This window comes from Taeniopygia guttata, chromosome 2, assembly GCF_048771995.1.
Source record: "Taeniopygia guttata chromosome 2, bTaeGut7.mat, whole genome shotgun sequence".
Classification (NCBI taxonomy): Eukaryota; Metazoa; Chordata; class Aves; order Passeriformes; family Estrildidae; genus Taeniopygia; species Taeniopygia guttata.
The window spans coordinates 42,000,025-42,021,239 of record NC_133026.1 but is presented as its reverse complement, the minus strand read 5'-3'; the positions used below and the strand labels follow the sequence as shown (position 1 = coordinate 42,021,239).

Genomic DNA, 21,215 nt, shown 5'->3' with positions numbered 1-21,215 from the left:
GATCGTCGCCGTCGCCGCGCGCGCGCGCTCACCGCACCGCCCCCCCGCACCGACCGGCCCCCCCCTCCCCGCGAACGGGGGCGGGGGTGCCCGGTATATACGGCCCCGCCGCCCCCGCCCCTGCCTGCCTCCTGCAGTACGGGAGGCTGCGAGCCGCCGCTGCCGCCGCCGCGCCGGGCCGGGCCCCGGCAGGTGGGCGAGCCGTGCCGAGCCGGGGCTGCTGCGGGGTGAGTGCGCGGGCGGCGGGCGCGGGGCTCCGGCCCCCCCATCCCATCCCCTCCCCGTGGGGGGCGGGGGAGCGGCGCCGCCGCCGCCGCCGTGGGAAAGTGCCGGGGGGCGGCGGCCGCGGGGGCTCGCCCGGGTCGTACCTGTTGCGGGGCTCGGGGGGCCGGGGGCGTGGGCGGCGGCGGGGCTACGGACATCGGGGGGGCGGCGGTACAGCCCCGCGGCTCCGCCGCGCCCGTGGGTGCAGCCCCGCGGACCCCCAGCGGTCCGACCCGCCGAGATGCGGAGCGGAGCCTCTCGTCCTGCCCGCCCCAGGGTCGCGGTGCCGGTGCGGGGGGATGCTCGGCCGGAGCCGGGCACCTGCACTACGGCAGCCCGCGGGCGCAGTCCTGGCTCGCCCCGGGCGCTTCCCGGAAAGTTTCTAGAACTCCTTAAGCTGGGAAGTGGCATTAACAAAACCCCGATCCCGGGGCCGGGCTGCCGCGCCGCCGCCGCCCGGTGAGGATGCTTCGTGTGGGGGGCTCGCCTTGGCGACCTGCCCTTCCCGCACCGCTGCGTGGGCTGGCGCGGAGGAGCCGCGAGTGGCCCTGCCTCGGCCAGCTGCGGGGCGGTGCGGGCGATGCGGAGCCTGCCGCGGGCGCGGCGCAGCCGGGGCTGTGCCACTGGGGGTTGCAGGACACGCGTCCCTGAGAGCAGCTGCGGGGAAAAGGGTACTGCTGTACGTCCGTTGTCGGGGCGTGTTTCTGGTCTCAGTTGGGTTTTGGGTTTTGTGGGATTTTTTAGTTAAAATCCCTCCAAACTTAACGGGTATCACATTCTAGCCACTACGTGCCCCATAAGGAGCAAGCAAAAGCGTGATTAATTACTTTAAGCTTTCGCTGGGAAATACAGTCTATGAAAAAGCCCTCTTCTGATTGCTGGTGTGTCGGGAAGAGCAGCCGCTTTCCAGGAGCGAGCTTTTGCCAGGCAGATTTTGGGATGCGGGCACTGGGCTGGCATGCGCAGGAAGGTTCCAGAACAGTGGTGCCGCCTGTTCCCCGGGCAAGGGAGCGCCCCAGAGCACCCACCTCTTCCTAGGGACTGCGCAATCAGGCTTCCGCACCGACACGGCACATCTCGCTGTCACCCGGGAGGGGGGATGCCGAGGTAAAGCTTAAGTGCTGCGTGTTTGGGATGTGGAGAGCTCGGCTGCCCTCGTGCAGTCGTGGTTTGGTGACCGGGCTGTGGCTCGGTGCAGTCATTAGCAGGGAGCCACCAGGAAACGCCTTTGCTGTGCTGCTTCTACTGACGTGGTTTTGAGAAATCCACGTTGCCACAACCTGAAACGAGTTTAAAATGACCATAGTGGGTGATGGTTCCTTTTCACAATAATGGCTTTTAGCAAGCTGTCTCCCTCCGCAGTAGGGCACTAGCTCTCCTGGTAGCATATGCTGCAGAACGGGTTCTTTTTGCTTTTTAACAAACTAGACCAATTACACAAAATCAGCTGAGAGGAGTGACCTACTTGGAGAGAGAAGAGGTGAAAAAGTGTTTGAGAAGGAGACCTTGATTCCAAATGTCACCTTGTGTGTCCTACCTTTTGTCCTAACCAAGCAGGGTCCTTACCTCTGAAGGTGTGAACTGCATGGCTCAAGGGATTGCTTCCCCCAACCATCCCCCCACCCCCCCGCCCCTTTCTGCTTCAGCAGGAAAGAAATAGTTACTCATGAAGGGGCATTTCAGGTGTTTCTTAAACATTCTTGCATTACAGCTGTAGCATCAAGAGGTTAAAATACCTAGAACGTTTCTCCTTACCCCATCTCTCACACACCAGGTTTAAAATTAGAACATCATTAGCAAAATTGTAGGTGGCTCTAGGGAAGCGGGGGATATTTTACGGCTGAAAGTCACAAAGCCATCAAATAACATCTTCACAAATACCTGGGTCTTGCAGGTCTTCAACGTGGCTGGCACTGACACAGCTACCTTCCTGCATGCGGCTCAGTGCAACATGTAAGTACAGGAGATCTTTCTGTGAATTTTGTGTGTGTGTGTGTATTTTAGTAAATTAATGGTCTCTTCCCCCCGCTTTAAATAGGTGGGTTGATTGCGACAAACGGGGAACGTAGCATATTGCAGATGTTTTTGGTTCTGGGGCATCATGGGTAATATCTGAAAGGCTCTGCGTTTCATACCGAAAAAACAAAAGTAACTAGGAAAGAATTTACCTGTGTTTCCAGTGCTTGCATTATCACCATCTATCCCCTGTTAAAGAATGAGATGTATTTCAAATAATTTGTGACAATGTTATGGCCTTGCTTGAACCATTAAAATGTTGGAAGGTAGGTACCCCAAGGATTCCATTAATACCACTCAACAGTCAAGGAACAGATGAAAACTGAAAAGCAAAAGTAAGGTATGGCAAAGAATTCAGCTTATTTAATGTGGAAATAGCATTTTTAATGTAATAAGAATGAAAACTGTCTTACCAGCATGAAACATCGATGTATTAAATGCACGTTCAGAAGGGAAGAGTTGGCTGCATTTCACCACAGGTTAAGTAATTGTGGGTTAATAGACTCTTGTCAAATACGTCCTGAGAAATATTAGTTCAAGAAGTAAGGTTTCTTCACAATATGCCTGCATTTTACCTTGAAAAGAAGTCCACATTTCTGAAAACTCTTGCTACTGCATATAGGCATGATGGCTGGCTGGCTATGTAAGAGCGGTTTTTAAAAGATGCTGTGGAGAGGAAAAATAACAGGTGCTCATAAGATCAGTTTTAGAAATAGAAGGCAGGGAAGAATTGGGCCTTCTCATGAAAACTGTCCTACCTGACTATTTCCCTTTTCATCCATCAAGCTAAGAGATGCTCCATTTTTACTTGTATTAGCATAATATTTTTGTTGGCCGCTGTTAGAGAGGCTTGCATTTTAAAAGATAGATGAGAGGTTTAGTTAAACCAAGAGTACATAAACCTGGGAGAATGTTATATTACTTTGAATTGTTTTGAAAACAGAAATGGTTTTCTGTACTCTAGTAGTGTCTTCAATATTCTCTCACAGTGTGTACTTGGTATTTCATGATAAGGTATGGCTGCCTCAAATCACATAAATAGGGGTTAAGTAAATGTGACATTCTTTCATGATAAACTTGTCATTTACTGTTTTTATGAATGGTTAAATTCATGTGTTTATTGAAAATCTCATACCCTGGATTTCACAAGCATAAAGTTTTTAACATTCTTTTCACATACTGTGCATTTGTGTAGTGTCAATATATATGCATGGTGCAAGGAGAGAAAAGAGTACTATTTACTTCATCTTATTTTACCCATTGCATTTGATAGGTCATACGCAGATGGAGTGAAGTTGATGTAGGATATGTACATGGAAAAATCCTCATTCTTGAAATATATTTAGAATAAAAAGCTGCCAATATAGGCTTGCCTGGTTTTGGGGAGGAGTGTGTGCTTTGAAGAAGGGTTGGGTTTTTTTCCTTCGGGTAATTAATTTTTAAATAAGTGGTTTCCTAGTTTAAGAAACCAGCAAGGGAGGGAGAGATGCAAAACGTTATTACAAGAAAAGGTCAGTACTATCCTGTTCCTTGTTTCATTCATGGGTTTGTTTTGGGTTTATTTTGTTTTGTTTTTTTTCCCTCGTGCCTGACCTGCCAAAAGATTATTTAGGAGGGGAGGGAAAGAACAGAGTGTGTTTATAAGGTAGACACATGTATCGGAAGGAATGCTTAATTAGGAAATAGTGATACAGCCCTACAGCCTAATGGAGTGAGAAGATGACAATTCTCAGCCAGCTGGGTGGGGCACAATGCAGTGCTAACTGTAAGCCTTTTGTCTAATAAAAATGCCTGAAACAAAGTGGTTGACTGGCAGTCAGCATCCCACTTGACCTTTTTAAAACCAGGAAAACAAAGTTAATTAATGTATCTTTCAGTCGCCACCCAGTATATCGGGATTTTTGTGCATTACTGGAGAGCCACGACTCTGGCAGCTTTAGTTCTTATCGCAACATGGCTATTCAGAGTTTGAAAGATGATTTGTGAAATTGTGCCTGTGGAAATTATTAAAGCCTCAAGCGAAAGAAAGCCCCGTATACAGCTACTAAACTACTTTGCCTGACTGGTTTTGAGGTTTCTTTTCTTGTCAGTGCAATGAACTAACTTCACCAGAGTTTCACAGGGTTGCTGGAAAATACAAATCTTCCCGTTTCTAAGCTGTGCTTTAAGACTCCTGTATTACTGAATAGTTGGAATTACTAGATAATTACAGCAAACCCAGTGCATTATGTAAGTTAAATGTAGACATTGTTTAAAACTTTATTTTAATGAGGTAAGGCATTCCTAAATACTCTTGCTAGAAAAATGATTTTGAGCTTCTTTTTTTTAAATGCTGAATTTACTGCATGACTGTTAAAGAATTTGTAGCATTTCGTAAGCAGGATACTGGCAAGACGCTGTTGTTTTTTTAATGCTCTAGAATGTAAAATCAAGTCTAATAGTCCCCGATATGTGTAAGCAGCTATTTATGTGTTGCTAAATTTGAAGCAGTATAAATTGTGTACCTTGTGCAAGTCTGGTAAGCCTGCATCTATTGCAAATGGTGTAGAAGAGTCTGTTCTGATGCAGATCATCAGCGTGAGGGGAATTTTATATAGTTGTGAGATACCTTGGAAACAGAACTAATATTTGTGCTGGTTTGTTAGTACATTAAATGCTTAATTACTTCCTTTGAACACGATTGAGGAGGTTGATTTACAAATTAATACTTGTTTTTAATGCTAGGTGACAGTATCGCCACTGAAATGCAGAATTCTCTGTGGTTTACACTTTCTGTAGAGACAAACAATTTAGTTTGCATGTATCAAAAAGAAAATGGTGGCTTCTCATCTCTCGGTGAAGACTGAATAGAAAACTGATGTGGTTGATGTCTTAACACTGGGGCACTGTTTCGCAGAGAATAATGTATGCGCTGAACTGTCATCATAAAATTAGACAAACTTTTTAATGAGCAGTGAACGTTTTAAGATGCAGCTCCTTTCTGCTGCACTTAATGTCTGAATGTTATAACGGGTGTCTGTGTTAATAGAACACACTCAGGCTCATGTATTGTGTTATAGATAAAACAGGGAATAGGCTAGAGAGGGGAAATGTAAGTGCTATCCAGGAACTGATTTTTCTTAGGCTTGCTGTAGAATATTCAATAAGATGAAAAAGTATAAATGGTAAATGGTACATATTTATCGTCTGAGTATTATTGATCTGGATGAAAAGAAAACAAGTAAAAATCAGCATTTTAAACAGAACTTAAAAATGAATCTCTAAGACTTTGAAACCTGTAATCAATGTAAATTGGAGGGGAGGAGAAGGAAAGGATTGGGGGAACAGTTGCAGGCATTGAGCACATGTTCTACTTCTTCAGCTTTGTCAAGGAAATAGGTATCGTGATGAAGAAGATAAAGCAACCACCTAAATTTACTGGATTTCAAATCAACTAGTAGCACTTCTGAATTTTGTGGGGTATTGCTGCAAATCAGCGTGTTGTGTCTGTGCTTTGTTGGAGCAGCAGACCTATTTGCAAAGCTGTTTGTCACACTGTCGTTTTTATTATAATAAGGCTTATATGGAAATACTCCTGCAATGCATCTAAAGAAAAGACGAATGGCAGCATTTATAGGCGGTGGCAGATTATACCACAGTGCCTGTGTAGGGAGGAGGGGGTTGGTGTCATTTGTCCCAGCCCCCTTACTAAAGAGGGATTGACATTACTTTGTTTAATTATGAGGCATGTTGCACTGGACTAATGTAAAGATTAACACAATGGGGTCCTTAACCCGGTTAAGGAGTCAGGGCCCTGCCCCAAGGTAAATAATGAATATGAGTTTGTTTGCCCAGTGGGTCTTACTGGGTGGAAAAATGGCTGGGAGTCTCTTCCTTTTTCTTTTTTAACTGTTTGTCTAGCATATAAATCAATTAAAATTAGGAGTGTTTTGGAAGAAGGTTGGCCTTTCTAAACAAACCAAGAGACTTGGATTTTGTTGTTTTATTTCCACTGAAGGGTCTGATCCCATTTTAATACTTTTGAACTTTAAAAGCAAACCCATCAATTTCAAGATAAAGAAAAACAAATGGTGACCGCTTTAGCTGATATAAAGCCACAGCTGCCCTTGTGGACTCATGCTGTTCATCCTCTGTAGTGACTGTGGTCCTCTGTAATGCAGCAATATGATGTTAATTCTTGCAAATTTGGAATTTAATTTTTCTTGACGCATAAAAAAGACAAATCTGAGCAAGGAAGATAGAGATGAGGAAAAAATGTGGATTTTCTCTTTGTGAAAGACTGCTTTCCCTGTTGAATAGATTTCATTTTTCTGTCTCACTTGCATGAAGGATGTAAGTCTTGAAGGAACATGCAGGCTTTATGTGCAGGAAGTTGCAAAGCTGGACTCAAGTTCCTTGGCATTCTGATGGGTCACAATTCCCCCTGTGCACCTCACCTGGGATGGATAGCTTCGCCTGAGTTTTCAGCTCTTCTTGGTTCTGCTGAAAACCGATATTTGTCTTGGAGGCTGACAGATAGCAAATCGTTAATTTTAAGGATTTACTAAAGTGTAAGCCTAAATTAGAATGCTTCTGAAAACAGATCTAGTCTAGATTTAGACTACAACTGGGGAAAAAAAGATTGTCAATTTTCATTTTGGTTAACTATCACGGCAACGATGCCGCAGACAGTTTTGTAGCACACTGCAGGAAAATGGCTGCCTTAGTTTTTCTTGTCTGGGCTTACAGCAGTAAGCCCCAAGTCATTGCTGCTGGCTCGTGGTCCCATTAGCTCAGCTGAGGTGCACCCTGCACTCCTGGCATCCTCTGCTAGCACAGGCTCCGTGTTCTCACTCACATTGCCGGCAGGCTGTGGACTTTCATCCTGAGCAGCTTGACTCATCAGACCTCTTAAAACAAATATTAGCAAGGCAGAGACCAAAAGCACTGCCAGGGGAATGGTGCTGTTGACTGCAGTTGAGCCGGGGCATTCCCCACCGGTGGCCACATCGCGGCTGTGCGTCCCCTTCCCCTGGCACAGTGTCCTCCTGAGAGAGGAGGATCTGCAAAAGGCACTAGTAAAGAGTCTCTTACCACCTGCTCTCCAATACAGAGTTAGCCAGCTTACCAGAACAGGGTAGTCTAGCCTCAAGAAAGAAAAATCTAGCCCTCAGTGACAAATGCCACACGTGTTACAGGTGATCATCAGCCTTGCTGTGCCAGAGCAGGTACCAGTGCTTTGGCACCAGCTCGGCTTGCAAGTCACCATTAAGGGCTTCAGGTTCACTGGAAGCCAGTGGAAACATTTTTGGCATGCTGAGGTACATATCGTATTGGTGAAGACACTGGTGGCTGTAGTTTTACATCTCTGCTCTTGGCTGATGTGCAGGTGCAAGAGAGCCAAGGAAAGACCAGAGAGAAGGCTGGACAAAACCCCACACTCCTAGTGTGAGTTATGCCCTGCTTTCTCCCCATCCCAGTCTGGTATGTTACTGGTTCTGGGAGCCATTGAGAATGGGCACAGCCTGAGGAGCTTGGAGCTGGTACTGGCAGGGAAAAGCTTGCTCCCAGAAGGGAGGATGGTGCTACAGCTGATTTCGGAACTATAACCTCTTCAGGTCTTCCAGTGGGTTTCCAGCTAGGCTGTAAAATTTTTTTCTTTTCCTTCAATGCTTCTTCTTTAAAAGTTAGAGGCACTACCTGGTGTCTAATTCTAGGATTGAAGGCTGGATGTGCAGGGATTTAAGATGGCTCAATCTGTCACAGATGCCAAGCCTGACCTTGGACACATAGATAAGCATCCCTCTAGCATTGCTTTTTCAGCAAAGACTTGGGTGAGGTGGTAGAAATGATGTTTATTGACATCTTCCAAGCATACTGTGAGGTCTAATATTTGTAAAGATGTTTGTGATTCTTTTGGAAGAAGGGCAGTTTGCTGCTGGCTGTCAGTCCTGCTTCCTAACCCACTTTGGTTAGTAGTGAAGTGGGAAGCATGGTTTGAATCTCCACTCCTCAAAACCTACTCACCAGGGGCTCCTTTAGCAAACAGGGACAGATTTCCTGGATAAAGGGTTTGATCCCCAGAGTGCTTGAATGCATTATCCAGCTGGCTGTCAATATCAGAGCTGCTGGAGTGGGGAGTGTACAGGGTTGCATGCAGTCTTCTTTTGGATAACAGTAGATGCTTTTTTCCTTGTTTTGTACTTTAAGTAAAAACAAAGTCTGCTGGCAAGAGAAGACTTGGAAGCACTGTGTGCTCTGTAGCCTGCAAAGGGGGCTTTGACACTACTTGAAGCTGAGCAGCTGAAGTGAGGATGGGATTTACTGCTGTGAGTGATGTGCTCTCCTCCCTCTGTGGTGTTCTCAGTGGGAAGGCTCCACATCTGCCTGTGACTTTCGCCCCTGGACAGCAGCACTTGCTGGATTATGGAGGCTGTCATTTATCATCACTGTCTCTGACTGTAAAAGACAGTCCAGTGCTCCTGACAAAGTGATGGGAGGATTGGGTATGGTCAAGAAACAGCTTGCAGGCTTTTTTAACTAGGAAAGCAATTTCAGAGAAAGTAAAGGAGGCTGGGAGGGAGGTAAAGACTCCCAGAGACCTACAGCAACAATTTTACAGCCTTGCACAGAGGGTGGAAATTTGCCTGAAGAATGGAAAGTGGAAAAAGTAAGTGTGCCTGGCAACAGCTGGATAGGGATTATTTAAGAAAATAAAGACCGGAAGGGCTTGTATTCAGAAAGGTCAGAAGGATCAGGATTCCTTCCAGGGAACGCCGGTGGGAGGTGAGTTCTCTGGGAGGGAAGATGCAGCATATGTCAGAAAAGGGAACTGGTGGATCACCCAGGTGCTGCAGGGGACACACTGGGGGTTGTAGATGCATTAGGTACAGGGAACCTCAGAGCATCTTCTTGCTGTCCATGTGCCAGGAGGCTGGTGCCCAGCTGGGAAACAAAGTCTGTTTGAGGGATGCAGAGGTTGAATGGCAATGGGATTATCAGTACACTCATAATCCAAAAACCAACAAGTCCTGGTACTTGCTAGTACAATTCTACTCCCATTAAAATCTGCTGGTTTTCTTTTGATCTCAGCAGGTCCAGCTAATATGCCAAAAAGTGGATAAACTGCCCGGGTTCAACATGAGCATCTCTAAGAAGGGTGCTGAGTATTCACATACCTATTTATATTGAGAGTTGTGGTGCTCTGTACTGCTTTTTTTATTTTAGGACTTGTTGTCTATTCATGCAGTACTCTGGAGACCTCCTGGTTTTCCTTCAGACACGTGTTCAGTGACATAACAGTGACTGTGTAAAACCTACTTACCTAAGTCTTGAGCAGATTTGATCAGTTTAAAAGATAATCCAGCAGTGTTAGGAAAACAAGTTGAAGGTTCCATGAAAATTCAACAGACACTTCCATCTTATTGAAAATGGGTACCTAGCAGGGTGCAGTGTGATGCACAGATGAGTGCAGCGGGAAAGTTCTGGGGCTGTCTGGTGGCTGTACTGCCCCAGAGATACAGGCAGGACCTCCGGTCACTGCTACTGGGTGGGGGGAGAGAAGCTGTTGATTTTCTGCCATGTGGGTCCACTGTGTGTTGAATCCTGGTGAGGTTTGAGTGAACAGTGTGGCAGCTCACAGTGGAGCAAGCCTGTGGAGCTGGGGCAAGAGTCCCTCTTCCCATACTCCCATACTGTGATGCCTTCACCAACAAGGTGCCTTAAAAGCCACTAATCTGCTGTCTCGTGGAAAGTGGGGTTTTTCATGGCAACTGCCAGATCCTGCCCAGTCATATCAGCATCACATACTCTGCTGCCTGCCTGTCTCTCAGTGGCCATCCTAGTCTTGGTGGCTTCCCTTCATGGCTCATCTTGTTCTTCCCTGGCTGCCGCTGTGCCTGGAGCAGGTCTGGGTGCTGTCACAGGCTGGCATCCCCATGCAGCGGTGATGCAAATAACAGATGGTTCAAGAAACTCCTGTCCTCAGTCTGTCCCAGCAGAGGCACAGATGCAAGTCAGGCTTCTCCTTAGGAGCAGGGATTTCTGGAAACACCTACCCCATTAGTAGCAATGGTGGCAGTAGCAGTAGAAAGCTTTAGTAGGTACCTCCACCCACACTCTTATTTCAGAATAGTAACAAGAACATTCCGCAGTTGGCAGTCTAATGTGTCCAGGGATATACAGATTGTTGGTTTTTTGGTTTTTTTTTCAAAGCTGTCTTTGCTGGTTATTCAACAGTCATGGGATCAAAAGTTAAAAGGGTTTTATTTTTCTGCATCTCAAAGGTTCAAGTGGCAACAGTTTCTTTGATTTTGCGTCAGACGCTTTTCTGTTTGACGCAGAATTTAGCCACAGCCCAAGAGCACCGCGGCTTCCCTTCAGTGGTGCGTGGCTGGTGGATGATAACATATCAAATACCAAGGAACAGCTGAACAAAAGCTCTTTTTAAAACAAAAAAAACAAAGCCCTACACCAAACCTCACAGAGGCCATAGCATTTCTCGTTAAACTCTTTTGGGCAACCTGGGCTAGGATTGGGAAGCACATTGGATGCATGTGCTGTGTCAGGGAAACAGAAAAAAATAAGTAATCCCTCTACTCCTGCTTGCAAAGATAGTCCAGGCTAAATCATACCATTCCTTAACTCCACCTTCCCTGAAACTTGGTGAAAGCCACCATTCCTGCTACTTTTATTAGGTCAGAAAGTGTAACCGATGCCTCGGCAGATGCAGAGGGGCAGGGCTGCATTGTTGACTCTAAAGATGCTTAGGACCTACCTGCTCGTATGGAGCCACCAAAACCACAGCCAAGTTGTTGCTACACCTCATGGTTGGTGGGGGTCAGTGTTAGAAGCTGTGGTGTTTGATTGTCCCCAGACTTTTTGGAAGAGATAATTGAGGTGATGGAGGAGATTTTTTCAGACAGGCAGGAAAAGGGATGTGAGTTGCTTTGCGGGTACCAGTTTCTGCATTGGCTGTATCTCACTTTACATTGCTTGGTCATTTTATAAATAAATCCAGTCAGGAATATACCTGTTTATACAAATCTGCAAAAAACATAATAGGTTTTTGTGTGTTGTGTAGCTAGCCTGCAAGGGATTTTGTTCTTGTATCTGATTCTGGAGAGACAAGTGTGTGTGATTTGCAGTGCTAATGGGGATGTAGGCAAAAAATGAAGGGCAGAAGCGTCTTCGTGCAGAGCAACGGACCAACCAGACCAGGAGGAGTTCAACCTTGCAAACTGCCAGCTGTTGGAGGATTTGAAGGAATGTGATAGGGAGCACATGGTGGCAAAAAGCTATTAGGGGTTAATGCCACCCAGAGTATTTCAACCTCACAGTCAGGTTCCTGGGGTTGGTGGGTAGAGATGCCAGGTAAAGGGTTTCCCTCTTGTTGTAGGGTTAGGTTTTGGGTTTTTTTGGTTGGTTGGTTGGGTATTTTTTTTACACCCTCAAGTGCTCTGGAGGCTATGCCCTCTCTCTCCTGTGGCTGGGTGAGCAGGGTGAGGCCCTTCATCTGCCACCACTATCCCAAGCAGAGCAAGGGGAGCCAGGTTGTGGGATGCTGAGGCATCCCTGCAGCAGCACCCGCAATCCTCCTTGGTCACTTAAAAGTAAACCCACAGGGGATTAAAAAAATGGTGAAACCCAGGGTAGTTATTCTAGAGAATGGCTATTCTTTTATTATTGGGAAGAAATCGTCTCTCTGTGTGGGAAGGAAAAAGGAAAATGTGAGAAAGAGTGTGTTCGGTAAGGACGCAGGGTGTGGCTCAAGCATCAGTAACAAATGCTGGAAGAAAAAATGCTCTTTGTTCTGCAGTCAGGTGGGTTGACAACTATTCTCACCCATCCCTGGCATGCATAACACCCAATGCAATTAAATGATCGAGGGAGGCTTGAATGCTGAAACTGCTGCAAGTGCAGCAAGCAGAGAGATTCAGCCTGGAATCTGCTTCTTTTTTTGCTGTCCAAACAATTAAGTTCCGAAGGTTGTAGCTATCAAAATCGGTATGTTTGTTTCATGCTGCCGCATTGTTTTAATGTCCACGTTTAGTGTGTTTAATGCGTCAAATGGTAAGTTAAAGCTCTCCAGCACTAAAATTTATACTGGCCTACATGTGACCAGAATTGGACCAAAACGTGCATTAAAATGTATTAAAAACGTGTACATCCATATATGCATGCAGTATAACAAATTGACTTGTAATGACAGTCTCGCTAATTGGAAAATAATTTCAAAGCTATTCCTTTTAAACTACCCTTGTTTGTCTCGCTGGTTTAACACTTTTCATTTTCCATTTATTTAACTAAAAAAAAATTACATTCACAGTTGCTTTAAGATTGCTACAGGCTAAAACAGTACCTTGAGCTTAAAAACAACCCCTACTATCCTGTTTTTTTATGCTTTGTTCATTCTGCTGTGGGTTGGCTTGATTCAGTAACTAAAATGTTGCTGTCCTTTCTCCCCCTAAGCATCAGAACTAAAACGTGGTCTCATTGCAGTTGCTGGCAAGAAGTGAAAATCTTGGGCAAGTGAAACACTGTATGAACTTGTTCATACACAGACAAGTGGGACTGACTGTGTAAAGCAATGAAAAGATGTGACTAATATACATCTTCTCTCTTTTAATTTTAAATAAATTCTTTTAAGTTCAGGGTCACGAATTTGGGCGGTTACTTATTTTCTGTGTCTGTATAAATATATATATATATTTATATCTTCTAAAAATGTCTTATTTCTTTTTCTGGGAGGATGAGAAATCTACTTGCAGATTTACATCTTGTGACATTTCCTTACAACTGCACGCTGGCATATGTACTGCTAGAGGCCAGCCCATCATTTCTTGGTAAAAAGAACCTTTCAGCTCGGTTACCTCCTGTAGAGAGCTAATTTTCCAGCAGTCAGGCTTGATCTGGATAAATAATTAGAGAGCGCGAGAGAGAGATGAAGATGATCACATCAGCGCTGTCTGTAATTCAGTTAATACAGCCAGACCCTGTGATTTTGCGTCTGCAGCGTACTTGCGTGGTCTCAAAAGCCACAGAGGCGAGCAGGCAACAAAGCCAATCGGTTACATTTGTCTTGGAAGAATTAGCGGCACTTTTCATTCATTTGTGGGAAGCCAGCAAACAGCTGCAGCATGCATCTGCAGCACAAGAAGGTGATTCTTGACACGTTCGCTCTCCCCAGCCTGCCCCCACGTACGCAAAAAATTTCATCGTGCAATTATTTCTGGGGTCTTTCCATCCTTAAGGATGCCTTTTTCTTTTCCTCTGCAGTTTGAGACGTTGAGGTTTTTTTTTTTATTTGAGTTTAATTAGTTATCTTGTGTAGCATAGTAAAAGCTGTCTTGGGGAAGCGTACTGTTTTGGCATTTCTGTTTTTTTGGGTTTTTTTCTTTTTTTTTTTTTTTTTGAGCTGGTCAAAATTATCTGACAGCAATGCCAAAGTGCAGAGATGTACCTGGCTCTCCAAGAAGCAGTAGCATTTCACATTACTCTTAACACCAGTGGAAGAGATCCAGTTAAAGCAAACTGCATTCTCATGCAGTCTTTGAGGGTATGTTTGTTATTGATGTGCATTTGTTCCTCCTGCGTACAGTGCTATAAAGGGGTTAAAAATACATCTTTGGTTCACTTTATTCCCAGTGGTAGCTCCATTGCATTTATACATGGATCAGATTAAAATAGGTCAATATCTTTTGTGGAAGGTCTTTTGACACTTTGGTGCATGACTGCAGTACACCTATGAATGGACCCGGAGGAAATCCAGGCATTAACAAAATACAGCCTAGGGATACTTTAGGTCACATTCCTTTATTCATCAACTAAATCAAAAGCTTGACAGAAGATACTTTATTGTCAAGTCAGTCTAAATATTACTTTTTGAGGTGACAGATAACTTCTGCTGAAGAAATAAACTATGCATTTTGGTAAGAAAAATCTGAATGGTGTGGGATTATGCTATTCTTTATACTGCATCATTTGCATGGGAATAAATGTATGTGCTCTAGCTGAAAAATTTCAGAACCTTATTAAAAAGAAAATTGTGTATTCAGGAGTTGCCTTATGGCAGGAAGTCTTTGTCTGCCTGCTTGCTTTATTGCAGTTGTTTGCTGCTTTGAATCGATTTTGTCTACCAAATCAGTATATTGAGGATGACTGGGGAAGGCAGAGTGAAGGGAGAGGGTGCAGCTCTGCAGTTTGCAGGACCAAGAAGCTCTTTGCTGCCTCATGGCGTGTAGGGTTTGTTGCCTTTTTTTTTTTTTTTTTTTAAATTAAAAAATCACAAACAAACCTAACTTGGAATTTTGGAATTTCCATAATATAAAGAGGAAGAGGCTTCTTTTCGATATAATGGCGCCATTAACATCTATTAATAATGCAGACAGGGTAAGTAGCTGGAGTTGGAGCTCCCTGGGGGCCTCGTAAAACAGATGTGCACTATATCTTCCCGGATTTGATAGCGGCTGGGGTCGAGGGGGTCGCTGTGGTTCCCGTTTATTTCCTCTGGCAGCGGTTTTCTAATTTAAGCACCTCTGTCTCCTGGCTACAGTTGCCTGCTGTGCCGTGGAGGGGGTGTTGGCGCATTGTCATGCCTGCTGCCGGGAAAGGGGGCACAACCACAGTCACCCCTGCTTCGCTCGCTGCCGCCTCGCCGCTCCGCTCGCTCTCGCCAGCGTCTTCGCAGATGCGTTTGCTCTTCAAGGTGCTGGAGCCGACCTCTTTTGTTGATATTTTTTTAATTAATTTTTTTCTCTCCAAAAAGAATTTAAGGTAAGTGTTTCCTCCTCTGCAGATTTTTTTTTTTTTTTTTGTCATGGGAAGGATGAACTCTTCCACCTTGCAAGAGCATGTAGTGTATCCCTTGAGGTGAGGTCTGGCTCCTAGTGTGAAATGCAGTTGCCGTATCCCCTTTTTCAAGATGATGCTTCGCAGTTTTAATTGAATGTGTTCACGGTGCTGCCTCTGAATAGATAGCTCTGTGTGTTCTTTCTCTAGCTGTCAGCATTTAACTCAGGGGGTGGGTTATGCCAGAAGGACTTAAAAATATTTCATTCTTTATGCTATCTCTTTAATTGCAGATTACTCTGCAAAAGTAGTGATAAAATATTAGTGGTCACAGTGTACGGCAAAAGGTCTTTATAATTGGTTCTATATCAGATGTATTCCTATCATAAAGGTTTAGGTTTGCCTCCAGTCCAGTATGAGATGTGAACATCTGTCCTTGTGTGCACTTCCTTTGCAATGCAGTCTTCCTATTTGTATTGAAATGTAGAGGTATGCACTTCTGCTAGCTTGTCACAGATGGGGGGGGGGGGGGAAATCCTGGTATCGGGTTCAGATCCTTTTCAGCTGCTTCCACCCTCTGCATTATTTCAGTTGAAAGTTTAGAAATGTGCAGAAAGGTAGTGTAACTCCTTGGAAAGAAAGAGACAGAGCAGTTATTTCCCTGCCTTTTTTATTCTTCCATTACTATATATGCAAATGACCAACAGCATCTGACTGCAAGGAACATCATGTTAGATAGGGAAGCATGATGTCTGCTGTATACACTACAGTAAACCCCTCAGCTGAGAATCAGGTTGCATCCATTTTTTTCAGCAGGATAAGGGTACATCAGGTAGAAGGAAAGAGCAGAGGTGTGAGCAGGTTGTTTTTGGAAGTGCTGCGTAAGCCAGTTCATGGGATTTCAGTAGGCAGCCTTCTGAGTAGGATGGATGGACCTTACTCTTCCCCCTCATTCACTGAAAACTTAAAATACAATTTTCCTCTGATTTATGCCATGCTTTAAAACCCCTTGCTGTATTGCTTCCTTCTCTCCTCCATACCGAGACTGTCCTTGGGTATGTGCACTGACAGACCGGGTGCCTCACTTGAATGGTACCGCGTGGTTTCGACCAGACCCGTATTAAACTGGGGAGTGAATGGACATGCTAAGAACTTCACTATCTGGCATAATTTAAAAGCATAAATACCTACAGCATTTGTTCCTCAAATGTTTTCTTTCTCTAATAGTGTCCAAAGCTAAGAGGTAGAAATTAAATTATTTTTTAAATGTACATGAGATTTGAAGTCAATTTACAAACACTTTATATAAAACTTTAGCTTTTCCCCCTTTTATTAGTCCAGGCTATACTTACAGATAGTTGTCTCTTTTTTTAATATATTGATTGGTATTCTAATCTTTCTGATAGAATTGCAGTGTAATGCTAGTATCATTTTGACTTCAAATGTAAATGCGCAGATTTTACTGGTTAAATGGGTTTAATTTTAAAATGTGAGCGCATTTGGAAATAACATTTAAAAGCAGAGCCATTTTTCTTGGGGAAATTTGTTGTCTGTTACTTCTGGTAATTTTGTTTGCTGAATAACACAGAACATTTGCCCCCTTATTACAGAAAAGGTCAATAAGGCTCATAATTGACAGGTTCAAAAGAACAATAAAATGCTCTGTGTTTTTAATCAGATACTTGAGTCAATGGTTTTTATTGATATTTTGCTAACTTATAGTCTGTTCAGTAAATTCTGTTATGAATGTGTATAATATTTGTATCACTGAGACCTTTCTTTGTGAAATTGGTGTGTGAAGCTATGACTGCTGTTAGTACTCAGTGAATCCTTTTCTTCTGACTCTGTGAAACAATCCCTTCAGGATTTATTGAAGACCTAAACATTAACCAGCATAAGGAGAGATGGTAGGACCAAGCTTTGTGTTTTATAATTTATACACAAAAACAACAAACCTAAAACCATTTTTTTTCTGTTTGCAGCATGGGTGGTTTATTTGGGCCCCTTTTGGATTATCAGTGGCAAATTTAACATCTGAAATGCTGTTCAGATGCCTATTTGGTGGCTTAATATTTAATGACTGATTATGATTGAGTTTATATATAATTCTCCTTTGCCCTGGTAAGACTTTCTCCATGAAATGGAGTCAGACTATATGGATTTTGTGGTGTTGGTGTACATTTTCTTCTTATTTTTCTACAAGAGGAAAATATGCACACAGATACAATCAGTAATAGAAATCAAAAATTTAATTACTTTTATAGTACAATTGCCGTCTGGATTATCAAGGCTTTTTTTGGTTTTTTTTAAGGGTAGAATAATAAACAAAGCTAGAAGCAAAATTGTTTGCTTAGGCAACTTCGCTGAATATAAAAATACATTGCCAGAATTCAGGCTTCCGCATTCTTTGGGAAACAAAGGAAAGATCCTCTTTCCTTTGTTAATGGTATTTATCATCTTTAACTCATTAGTTGCTGACGGCAGAGATGAAATGTTGGAGGGACTGGAAATGATCTATTGATAAAATTCACACAAGTCCTTTGAGGAATGCCTTTGCGCTGGTATTTTGCAGTTAAAATACATTCAAAAGTACATAAACTGCCGGCATTGCTCCTTTTTAATGCTCCTTAAAGAACATAGATATTTAATCTCGTGTTGATGCGTGTTTCATGCCTTCTAAATAAAGAAGAACAATTGCAGGATTCCTCTTTATCTGAACTTTGGGTGCGCCCTTGTGTAAAATGGAAGTGCTTTGTAAGGCATCCACAAGAAGGGAACAAAGTAGAAGGTAATATGGGACTGCGTTACATGACAAGCTGTGATTTGGCCTCTGCTGAAAAAATATGATTTTATTTTTGTCGGAGCCCTCTTAATTTCTTGAGAAGTTAACCTTTTGTGACTGTCTACAAAGCAAGGTCAATTACGGGTTAATATAGAACAGTGTATACAAATATATAGATCTCTTTCTTTTAAAATTATCTTGGTTTTTCTTTTTATTTACATGTTAAGGGAATGGATATATATTCAAAATATGAGGGATATCTTTTCCTTTACTGTACGTGGGTGTAGCACTTCTGCATAACATATATTCTTTGCTTTTTCCAAGTCCAGTGAGTTCTTCTCAAAATTAATTTTAAAGAATGGTGTTTCAGTGGATGCTTCACTACGTTGTCTTGCTTAAGGCTTATAAACCCACAAAGAATTTGCACCTTTTTTTTTTGTTTGTTTATTTATTTCCAGTAAATCATATGTACATGTTCCTTAAAATTTCTGTTACTGGGAAAAATAATTCCTCCATCTAGCAACTCTTAGATTTTTGTGTGAGATCTTGCAAATGTCTAACCAGGATCTGTACTGTAGCTGCTTATGATAACTGCCAGCATATTGATGTGAGGGGAGGAGCAGAAATCTTAACAGCTCACACTCCAGACACCCACACTGATTGCAATAGAGGAAACTCTGCAGCAGCAAAACAGAATAGTAAATACAGAGTAAGAAATCGTGAAAATGTGGTGAGTTATAATTACAAAGAGGACACTTACGCTGAATACTTTTTTTCTGTGTATGATACAAGTGAGATTTTTTGCACAGGGAAAATCCCAAAATTAGTCCATTGTATTTTTTGTAATTGCATTTTTTGTGTCTCCTGACTTCTAATTGAGTGACTTCAGAAGGAGGGCTACTTGTTCTCTGGATTGTGACTGGTTTCCTACTCCTAAGACTCAGGACTCGGGTTCAAAAAGAGGCAGTGTTGGTGGTGAGAGCTAAAGAGCAGCAATGATTCCCTGAGTATACAATTTTCCCCTTCTTTCTCTTTTGCTCAAGTCAGATATACACAGTCTTACATATATTTCTGTATGCACACGTGGCAGAGCAGCAGTGGATGCACCTTGGAGTCTGCAGGGATTCAACGTGCAGGTACCAAGGATGCGCAACAACAGCACTTCCACTTTGAGTTTCCACATGTGGGAATTTGAATTACTTCACCCAGGTTGTTCCATAAGGATAAGATTATTTGCATTGCAGAGGGAGATAAATCAGTTATTGAATGTGCCTGGGAAGATGGAAGGCTGCATTTGTGTACAGAATAGGAGACAAGTACTGATTAATTATGCTGGAAAGCACACATAGCTTATAAATGTGCGCATGATAAATGTCTGTATCGTACACCCTTGTCCACTTTATCCATGGACAACCCATTTGTCTCCCTGAGGACTGTTGCAAATATTTGGAACACCCACCCCTTTTAAAATAAAACCAGCCAATGTAGTGAGTTTTTCCTTTCTCTGATTTCACTATTTTCTTTCTCCTATTTCACTATTTCTCCTCAGTGAAACCCCTGTTTGTTGCTCATAAAAAGTTTGGAAATGATTGGCATGTTGTAAGCAGCCTGACCTAAAGGAGTGGGACCAGACACCTCCAGGCTGGCTGTGGGGCACAGTCTTTGCCTCTGCAGGAGAAATGGGCACTGGGCTCTGTGTGAGAAAGGGTTGGAGGCAGTGCTTTGGGTAGAGCCTCTGGTGTTCATTCCTTCCAAAGCCTCTGCTCTCGGTGCTCTTAACAGGAGGGGCAGCACTGCCTTTTGGGGTTGAAGTAATTAAGAAAATGTGACTTTGCACCAACTTGCCTTTCACGTCTGCATTATGAAATTGCATTTTATTAAAAGGCAAAGTCACTTTTCTGACACTAGCTGCTTTTGCTCTGACCTTTCCCCAAGGACACCTATTACCACAAAGGAATGGTTTTCTTCCTTGAGGAAATAAATCGCTGTCCCTCCCTCCTGCCTGTTTTATGCCCCAACAATTAATTTTTGTGAGAATCAATGTATCTTCTTTGTGTGTTTAGACCACGAACACCGCGTAGGGAGATTAAAACTGCTGTGCATGACAATTATGTGTACATGAAACTCTTCATTAGCCTCCATACTAAAGAAAGGAGAAAATAGATGTCAGAGAAAAATTTCTGCCCAGTTCTGCTTCCTCAGCAGATGAGTGGGAGTGTTGAAGTACCTCTTCTGACTCTGGAGCAGCAGCATGCAGGTTTCCAGGTAAACCTCATCCCCAGGGATAGAGGAACTGCAGCATGGGAATATAGACAGGGACTGCTACCAGGTGGTCCTGGCTGTGTGGCTGAACAAGTAGCTAGGGCACCTATTGAGTGAGGGAGGTGTCTCTGTGCCTGAGCATCTCCATCCATCTGTATCACTTTGTCCATGAGCCTTGGCTACCTCTGAAATGAAGCAGCAGAAGCTAATCCTTCATGAGCCCATGGCTCCCAGCAGAGAGGGGCTGGAAGGGCTCAGGACGTGGTGAGAGAGCTGTTCATGTTGAGTCACTGCTAGAAGTCCACTGTGGCTGGTAAAGTGACGCATCATTTTCTGCTTGAACAGTGGAGAGGTTTTTCTCAACACCTTGCACACTTCTCGCTCTGTTGGAGTTGAGTTTTGAACTGGTTTAAATTCATAAAACATCAAGGAATATGCATATTTTTGTATCAAAAGTCAGATCCAAGAGGCTATTAAATACTATAAGTACTCTATAATTGGCTCGATTAGTCTAATATTAACTCTAAGTGACACTTAAGTGACATCAACTGTGACAACAGAAGTGACATTTTTGAATTGCCTTATTTTTAGGGAGAGTGTTGATCATGGCTTTTTCAATTGTCACTGTGGCATAATTCTCACAGACCAACATATTTCTGGCAAGCGTGACATGTCCCTTTTCTCTGGTGTCAGGGGTGTGGACAGTGAGCCTTGCTGCTGCTCAGTAGGGTTCCTGCACTGACAACATCCATTTGTGTCAATAGAAAACCATGGATTTCTGCTAACCTGTTCAGAATGAAGAGATTTCTCAAGAAATGTTTTTGATTAGTTACCAGTAAGTATTACTGAGGCAAGAAGAAAAAGACCACCTTTGTTAATGACAAAGCCTATGAGGCAATGGCTTCAGCAATCTGAGTGTGTGATAAAAGAGCATCAAGACTGCAGCATCCTTTCTTTTTCATCCTGGTCAGTAGACTCCACGTTGTTGAATCTGTTGTAGCTTTCTGAGGGTAGCAGTTCCAAGTGCTTGGCATCTAGAGAAGGGCAGTTTTCACCATTGTCTATATCCTTGGTTCTGGTGCTCTGGTTCCCAGGATGATACCAGATATAGAGAGTGACCTTG

The 21,215-nt window shown here is 43.5% G+C and overlaps 1 non-coding gene across 1 annotated transcript; it reads left to right on the top strand.

The window, feature by feature from the left end:
* The first annotated feature begins 5 nt into the window (after nt 1-5).
* Nucleotides 6-14,530, top strand: LOC121469249 (uncharacterized). The gene is made up of 2 exons (XR_012054591.1): nt 6-227; nt 2,159-14,530. It is a non-coding gene; the product is annotated as an uncharacterized protein (transcript).
* Nucleotides 14,531-21,215: the final 6,685 nt, after the last annotated feature.